Consider the following 9,772-nt stretch of genomic DNA (forward strand, 5'->3'; position numbering starts at 1 on the left):
TCCGAGTGTAATTTGTTGCAGATTGTGTAATATTAATAAATAAATGTTATGTGTCATCTGTGCTTAATTACTTTGTGTTTATTATGCAGAACAGCGTTCGCACCTTGCTCCATGAACTGGTCACCTTCTATATCTTCAGAAAAACGTATTGTTTTGCAGGTAGTTAAGCTGCCACTTTGTATTAACACTACGCTACATGAATAGGACAAGATTTATTCATTATAAACAATGAACAAGTATAAAACATAATCAGAGGCTCTCACCATGTAATAAAAGCCGGGGCTGAACTAGGGGTAGGCTCAAGAGGTATGTGCCTAGAGTGCAATGGCTTGGGGGAGCTGGGCATGTACCTCTTTTCTCTGCCTACCCCTAGTCATGGACCTCGTCCCCCATGGCAGATAGTTACTGAGAGCGCTCCCCATTGTGACCCCATAATGAATGTGCACTCTTGTCTGTGCACATTCAAGAGGCTTAGCTCAGATCTGACAATTAAAGTCTACATAAACACAGATGTATAAGTTATACAGTATAACTGTTAATATAGCGCCACATACTCCGCTCTGTACAATTTTACAATGATAACATATAGAGGTAAATAAATAGGTATAAATTTAAAGTAATTAAGTGCCATTTGGGAAGAGACACAGTAGAAAGCAGAACATGAAAAGATGGTAGCTGTGAGTGGAGCAGAAGGGATGTCCAGGGTTGTACAGGCAAGTGAAGAAATGTAGTGAGGAGCAGAGGAGTGAATGGTTTTGAATGTAAGCAGAAGGATTTTTATAGGCAGCCATAATAGAGATTTTACCTGGGGATTTACAGGTTTCTTCTTAGGAGAAAGCGAGAGGATTAGGAGAGAGCAGCCAAGTTTAAAATTGATTGCAGGGTAGATCGATGGGAGGCTAGGAGGCTGGTTAGTCGGAGGAGGCAATAGTCTAGTGGGATAGGCTGCTTGAGAAAGAAAGAGGGTATCTTGGTAATATTATGAAAGATAAAGCAGCAGGTTTTGTCAGTGGCATTAATATGATTAGAGAAGGAGAGGGACTGGTCCAAGATAATCTCCTGGCAGTGTGCCAAATACACAAGGCATATGATCATGCCATCACTTGTAATAATAAAAAGAGAAGAGCCAGGTTTGAGTTGGAAGACAATGAGCTCTGTTTCGGGAAGGTTCAGTTCGAGGTGGCGTTGGTTCCTCTAGGACAGTGATCCCCAACCAGTAGCTTGTGAGCAACATGTTGCTCTCCAACCCCTTGGATGTTGCTCCCAGTGGCCACAAAGCAGGTGCTTATGTTTGAATTCCAGGCTTGGAGGCAAGTTTCAGTTGCATAAAAACCATATGTACTGCCAAACAGAGTCTACTGTAGGCTGCCAGTCCACATAGGAGCTATCAATAGCCAATCACATCCCTTATTTGGCACCACCCAGGACCCAAAGGTTGGGGACTCCTGCTCTAGGAGGTAATAACTAGGAGGCATTTAGAATTCTGTGTCTAAATATCAGTGGCTCATGAGTTAACAAATGTCCACAATGTCATGCTTTTGCTCATTTTTTAATTTATTAACCATGACTTGGAAAAAAAATCCTAAATCAGTGGAACATAATGGTAGTTATGGCATGTATAAGGAAAAAGAAACTGATGAAAACTGCCTAAAGATGTACTGACAAGATTGTATGGTGACACACTCATCCTTACTGATACTTAGTATGGATAGATCATCGAAGGAACTTGTTTGATTTGTGACCAATATCTGCCAGTGTAGAATGGCAGATAAGGAAATGAAGGAGCTCATAAATAAATTGTAACATCACACATGAGGGGATCGATGTGTAACAATGCCATAACACAATGCTGCATTTCACAGATTTCTCACACATTTACTGCATTGCCAGATCTAATTTATCAGGAGCATCGAAAAGACATTTGTTAGAGGACAACAACAAGGGTTATAAGTTCCTCCTGCTCTGAATGATAACTAATGATGTAATGAAGTAATTATCCAGGGCAGGGGTCCCTGGAGAAGATAAATGTCATAGCGTGTTCTGCAAATGTTGGTCACCAGAATTTGAACCAAGAGAATAGTTTGCATATTAGATGACACTATGAGTTAATATTCAGATGCACAAAACTGAAAAAATCCTGGAACATGTAAAACATTTCCATGTAGACGGATATAGGGAAAATACATTGTTGATGTGTATCTGTCATGCCAAGCCGTGAGCATCAGCCTAGCTTACATTTACTGCACTGCTAGAGTTACATGCTGCTACTGGGAGTAGAATTGGCCATAGATATAGTGCAGATTTATCCTTATGTCGGACGAACAGTTGTCTGGTGGAATCTACCAACCTAGTACTAACCATTCAGATTAAATCAAGTAGTAAAGAGAACAAATCAGATGATGTTCTGGCCATTAATTGCAGACAGCAATCTTTTTGTTATGTCCGACAAATAGTAGTGACAGTCACCCATTGATATTGTCAGATAGGCAATACATGCACAGATATTCTTCTAACCTATCCAATCGATCGCCATAGTACAAAAATTTTGTATATAATCAGTGTAAAGGCATTACATCAAAACATACCCTCTGAATGCATACCTCATGTGAGCCACTCCCTCCTGACGCGTTTAGCGATTTGTGGCATGTTTTGATGTTATGTCTTTATACGGATTTTCACTATTTTTGTATTATTTAATAGTAATATTATTTAATAATATTTAACCATTCTATATAAGCTTCCTACCACTTCAATCCATTCCCCTAGTCTTCAAAGTCCATACTTCATGGAATCAAATGAAATCCTAAGCAATACAGTTTCCAATTGCACCTTACACTGGAAGACCCTTCCGACTAGATATAATGCATAATGATACTAAGCCTAAGGCTGCAACAATTTTGCAAATGAACTCCTGCATATGGTTCATTGTAAGGAGAAGAAACGCAAGCTTGCAATTAAGAGAAAGTGGTTTTAAGGAGAGGTTTTATGATGCTGATGGAGAGAATTACTGGAAGACTTTACACTGAGCAATAAAAAGTTATGGCCAGAGATAATTAGTTGGAGAAGTTATTGGAATGGGTTATGGAGAAGAAAAAGAATTAACATTGCCTTTCATTTATTAAGTGTCAAGCGTTGTACAGCTGGGGAAATGCAATAGATCAAGGTGTAAGAATATTCATAAAATAAAGGCTTTAAAAACATTGAGCACTGGGAAAGTGGATCAATTTTAACTTTTGAACACATTAATTAAATGATATTGATTGTTTAGGAGACAATACATAAAACACATACATATAATACATATACCTAAATATAAACACACATACATATCTCCCCACCATCTAATTATTAATGCAGTCAAGTTACTCGGTCACACAACATATTGCATGAAAACAAAATATACATATATATATATATACACACAAGTGTTTTTATACAGGTCATGGAATTCCTAGGTGATTTCTAATATCCTCATATTTTGCAACTGGGGGTACTTTATTTATTATAATACACAAGTTTCAATAAGTCATGTGACAGAAATGACATCAGAACTCACCGTTTATAACTGATGACATCAGAACTCACCGTTTATAAGGATATAATTTACAAGATATTCATGGCTTTTGTGTGTGTATATATATATATATATATATATATATATATATATATATATATATATATATATATATATATATATATATATATACCAAGCAAGAGAAGGATCCGCACTCTCAGGTCTTAAATACTGTCAAAAAAGTTTTATTAAAACATGCGAGTCTGACGTTTCGGCCTCCTCCGAGGCCTTTCTCAAAGTATCAAATTGTTTGTGAGAATGCCTTAAATACAAGAATTGGCGGGAATCTAGACAAATAGAAACAGACGTATTGATTACATCACCAGAACATCACTGCCAATTTAAATATCACTACTAACATCTCAATAAATATATTAAAAAGTGCATAGCACAAATATAAATAGCATTATTGTTAATAATCTCTATATAAGGAAATATTACTTACTAACTGTTAAAATTATCATGTAATGTAACATTGTTTCAATATACTACTTTTACTCTCACTTGTCACTATATTTGTCACAGTGTTGAACAATGTTGCAAAAAGTTTACACAGAAAATAATGAGCACATTTGACAGGCCTGCTCTGGAGCTCAGTCCATCCTATATGTTCAGTATAAAAGCTACCACTCGTTGCACCCCTAGGGAATAATAAAATAATAGAGACTTACTAATGTATAGAAAATCACGCTTGTGTGCTTCCCAGCTATGTGATTTAGGACCTATTATCCGGTATGGAAGCATCCATAGTGGATCTCACACCCTTTCAGCTATCTAGAGACCCCCATTTAAGTCTATTCCTACTTATCATGAGATTAACGGGCTAAAGATGTGTAGCGTGCGTAAAGACAATTTGTGTGTAATAATTAACCCTACATGCCCAGTGATCAGTCCTCCATATTCACCTAAAAAGTTCCCAATGTCAATGTGTCATGACTACATCTGTGTAGGAGGAAATCCCAAATCACCAATTCACTTATTTTAACCCTTAGTGCATGTCTATAACATAACATATTAGCGTGATTCCAATATTGACATATTAGCGTAATACAGATATTCATCCAGTGTTCCTTAAGACCACCCTGCTGTATAAATAAACCCAAAAAACAAACAAAAAAACAAAACAACAAAAAAACAAAAAATACTTCAAAATTATGTATGCAAAAAAAGTCTATATATATGCAAGTGAAAATATTATTAAAGTTGTATAAAATATTATTAAAGTTATATAAAATATATGACCAAGTCCCAGTGTCCTGCACAGTGCACAGTTCCAATCCGCATCTCAAGAAATTGTAATAGATTCTCTGTTTAAATCAATAGTCAGTGTTACTGGGGGATGTTTAAAGGTATAAAGTCACCCATATCTATGCGTTAACTATGCGGCCAGTCCGCGGGGTAGTGGGAAATAACATGCTCATATCCCCACGATTTGTACGAGCCGGGCAATGAAACCATCAGGGAGCGGCCCACCAGCGATGAGTATGTGTAGCATACAGATAAACCCTGCATCGACCCGGCAGCCTCCAGCGTGGAACAATGTCCACTTATGCCAAACACAGTCAGATGTAACAAGGAGGTGCATTGATCTTACCCAGACCATCCAGATAAGCGAGGCAATGGTATACAGATGAATGTGCGCCCATATGAATCAAACAGCAGCCAAAGTTGTATAGCACGCAGCGCATCCAGACCCAGGTGATGTTAACGAGTGGGTCCGCCCTTCACAAGCCGTCCAGGTCTTCAAAGCAATCATATAGCGAGTATACAAACTGAACTAATACCAACAGGTATAACGTAAGTAAAAGCCTTCAGAAATTGCTGCATCGGTTAATACAGATTAGTTTCCTCTTAGTAGATCGCCGAGAGATTGCTGCACCGGTTTAGGGACATAGGGGGCATCCATACATTTATATTTTAGTCGTTTTGAATCAAATATACCTTCGTGGAAAATGTTGGGGTCACTTCATCCATCTCTCCTTATTCCATGAGGGTAGCGTGAAGATGGACACCAATCCAAATCCGCACACATCGGTGATCATTCTGATGGATTGGTAGTCTCCACTCCAGACCATTACAGGCCTCTGGGGGATGTATCGACACGTCAGTTTGCAAACTGTTTTCAGCGCCAATCTTGAAACGAACATTCTGTAATTACATAATTTGTTATATCAAAAGACACGGGTGCACGGCTAAGAAATTTGTTAATGAACAGTCCACGAGGTAGCCAGCACTCTCGATAAAAGGTTTGAGTCGCCTGGGTGCAGTATCAAAATATAGATATATACCAAGCAAGAGAAGGATCCGCACTCTCAGGTCTTAAATACTGTCAAAAAAGTTTTATTAAAACATGCGAGTCTGACGTTTCGGCCTCCTCCGAGGCCTTTCTCAAAGTATCAAATTGTTTGTGAGAATGCCTTAAATACAAGAATTGGCGGGAATCTAGACAAATAGAAACAGACGTATTGATTACATCACCAGAACATCACTGCCAATTTAAATATCACTACTAACATCTCAATAAATATATTAAAAAGTGCATAGCACAAATATAAATAGCATTATTGTTAATAATCTCTATATAAGGAAATATTACTTACTAACTGTTAAAATTATCATGTAATGTAACATTGTTTCAATATACTACTTTTACTCTCACTTGTCACTATATTTGTCACAGTGTTGAACAATGTTGCAAAAAGTTTACACAGAAAATAATGAGCACAGTTGACAGGCCTGCTCTGGAGCTCAGTCCATTATACTGAACATATAGGATGGACTGAGCTCCAGAGCAGGCCTGTCAACTGTGCTCATTATTTTCTGTGTAAACTTTTTGGCACTAAGGGTTAAAATAAGTGAATTGGTGATTTGGGATTTCCTCCTACACAGATGTAGTCATGACACATTGACATTGGGAACTTTTTAGGTGAATATGGAGGACTGATCACTGGGCATGTAGGGTTAATTATTACACACAAATTGTCTTTACGCACGCTACACGTCTTTAGCCCGTTAATCTCATGATAAGTAGGAATAGACTTAAATGGGGGTCTCTAGATAGCTGAAAGGGTGTGAGATCCACTATGGATGCTTCCATACCGGATAATAGGTCCTAAATCACATAGCTGGGAAGCACACAAGCGTGATTTTCTATACATTAGTAAGTCTCTATTATTTTATTATTCCCTAGGGGTGCAACGAGTGGTAGCTTTTATACTGAACATATAGGATGGACTGAGCTCCAGAGCAGGCCTGTCAAATGTGCTCATTATTTTCTGTGTAAACTTTTTGCAACATTGTTCAACACTGTGACAAATATAGTGACAAGTGAGAGTAAAAGTAGTATATTGAAACAATGTTACATTACATGATAATTTTAACAGTTAGTAAGTAATATTTCCTTATATAGAGATTATTAACAATAATGCTATTTATATTTGTGCTATGCACTTTTTAATATATTTATTGAGATGTTAGTAGTGATATTTAAATTGGCAGTGATGTTCTGGTGATGTAATCAATACGTCTGTTTCTATTTGTCTAGATTCCCGCCAATTCTTGTATTTAAGGCATTCTCACAAACAATTTGATACTTTGAGAAAGGCCTCGGAGGAGGCCGAAACGTCAGACTCGCATGTTTTAATAAAACTTTTTTGACAGTATTTAAGACCTGAGAGTGCGGATCCTTCTCTTGCTTGGTATATATCTATATTTTGATACTGCACCCAGGCGACTCAAACCTTTTATCGAGAGTGCTGGCTACCTCGTGGACTGTTCATTAACAAATTTCTTAGCCGTGCACCCGTGTCTTTTGATATAACAAATTATGTAATTACAGAATGTTCGTTTCAAGATTGGCGCTGAAAACAGTTTGCAAACTGACGTGTCGATACATCCCCCAGAGGCCTGTAATATATATACAAACCAAAAAAGGATCAGCACTCACAGGGCTTAAAAATAAAATAATTTTTTTTATTAAAGAGCTATGGTCCATAGCTCTTTAATAAAAAAATTTATTTTATTTTTAAGCCCTGTGAGTGCTGATCCTTTTTTGGTTTGTATGACTTATCTTTTGATCGCGCACCCAGGCAAATTTATTTATTTTTCGTGAGTGCTGGCATTTCCTGGAATTTATATATATATATATATATATATATATATATATCCAGAATGTTCAGGTCTTAGTCTTTTGGGCATTTGGATCTCCATACTAACAAAATATTAAATAACTCCAACAGGATTGTTTTGCTTCCAATAAGGATTAATTATATCTTAGTTAGGAGCAAGTACAAGGTACCGTTTTATTATTACAGAGAAAAGGGGCAGCTGGGAAATTGACAATATGTCTAGCCCCATGTCAGATTTCAAAATTGAATATAAAAAAATCCGTTTGCTCTTTTGAGAAATGGATTTCAGTGCAGAATTAATTAACTGATGACAGTATTCCTTTAAGAATTAAAGAACCCCAATAGGATTGTTTGCCACCAATAAGGATTAATTACAGTATATCCTAGTTTATTTTAATAAAACTGAGTCTATGGTAGATGGCCTTAATGTAATTAGAGGCTTTCTGGATAACAGGTTTCTGGATAACAGACCCCATACCTATATTTAGAAATCTATTAGATATTTATTCATAGAAACATTGGGTCAGAGTTTTTATGAGACAACCCAGAAGTTAGCATCATTTCTACTCTATAGCGTTATATTTTGTCCTCCATGTGAAAATGTAACAATGATTTAATGTGAACACATTTATTCAATGGGAAAACTAGCAGGCATTAATCTAAAGTCTTACTCAGCACTGAGTGTTTTATTCTAGGCGTTTACTTGTGCAGAAATGGAAAGGAGTGTTAATGACGTGGAAAGACCTCCCTGCAGGAAGGGTACAAGGAAGCTTCTAGGAACGTTCCAACTGACTAGTCTTTCACCATTTCGATTACTTGTATTTTTTATGGCTATTCGCATGAACAAATACCATTATTCATAATGAGTAAAAATGTGTGCGACAGAGCATAGCTTTTATTGTGAATCTGTCCTGCCTGTTTAACTCATTGAGTCCAAAAGAGAAGAGACAACTTGCGGCTGCAGTGGAGATAACGGAACCGCACTGATATACTAATTAACTGTATGGAATATAAAACTGACCTATCACCAGCGGGTTCTTTATTGAACTTGTAGGCCATTAAATCCAACTAAGCCTGAGATTACTGTAATACACCTAATATATCCCAGCTACTCATTTGGGTACTTTCCTCTCTTTGAGCTATGATGTTCCCTTAAAGGACCAGTAACATCAAAAATATGTTTTTTAAAAATTCGTTAGTATACCATTAAAAAAAACACCAAGACAAATTAAACTTTTAAATCGCACAGCCTTTATTACCAAATAACTCACAGAAACTCCGCTTGCGCTCCTCTTCAGAAAATGCTTCCGGCGATCCATCGTGTAGCGCTCAATTTCTCCCTTCCTTATAGGAGATAGGCAGGGAGGAGATATCGAGCGCCGCACGATGGATTGTCGCTGTGTCGCCTTTTCCGAAGAGAAGGGGAAGCGGAGTTCCAGTAAGTTATTTGTTAATAAAGGCTGTGCGATTTTAAAGTTTAATTTGTCTTGGTGTTTTTTTTATGGTATACTATCGAATTTTTTTATAAAAAAAATTGATGTTACTGGTCCTTTAATGTACTGAAATTTTTTTATCATAAAGGACATTATGATTATGATTACACATGCGTGCCAATATGTCGGGAACAATTTGTGGCCAAAGTCAACCCTTAGTTGGTGTTATTTTGTGGTACATGGGGATCTGTTATCCAGAATGCTTGGGGTTTTCTGGATAACAGATCTTTCTGTAATATGGATCTTCATACCTCAAAGTAGAATTCAACCCGTAATTTAAAAAACCCCTCCCACCTACCCTGGGTAGACCCCCCGCCTCCTCCCCCCCAGCCTACCTGCCCCCCTCAGGCAAATGCCCCTAATTTTTTACTCATTCCTCGCAGCAGATTCAGGCCTCGGAGTTCACGGCAGCCATCTTCTTCTTCTTCTCCATTAGTCTTCGTGTATTGACGGCATTTTCAGCGCATGCGCAGTTGGAGTAAATTTCCGGTCCGAACAACTGCGCATGCGCCGAAAGTCACGAAAAGTTCCAAAAAAAATTTCTGAAATTTTCGTGACTTCCAAAACAGACTGAAGAA

Source organism: Xenopus laevis, chromosome 5L, assembly GCF_017654675.1.
Source record: "Xenopus laevis strain J_2021 chromosome 5L, Xenopus_laevis_v10.1, whole genome shotgun sequence".
Classification (NCBI taxonomy): domain Eukaryota; kingdom Metazoa; phylum Chordata; class Amphibia; order Anura; family Pipidae; genus Xenopus; species Xenopus laevis.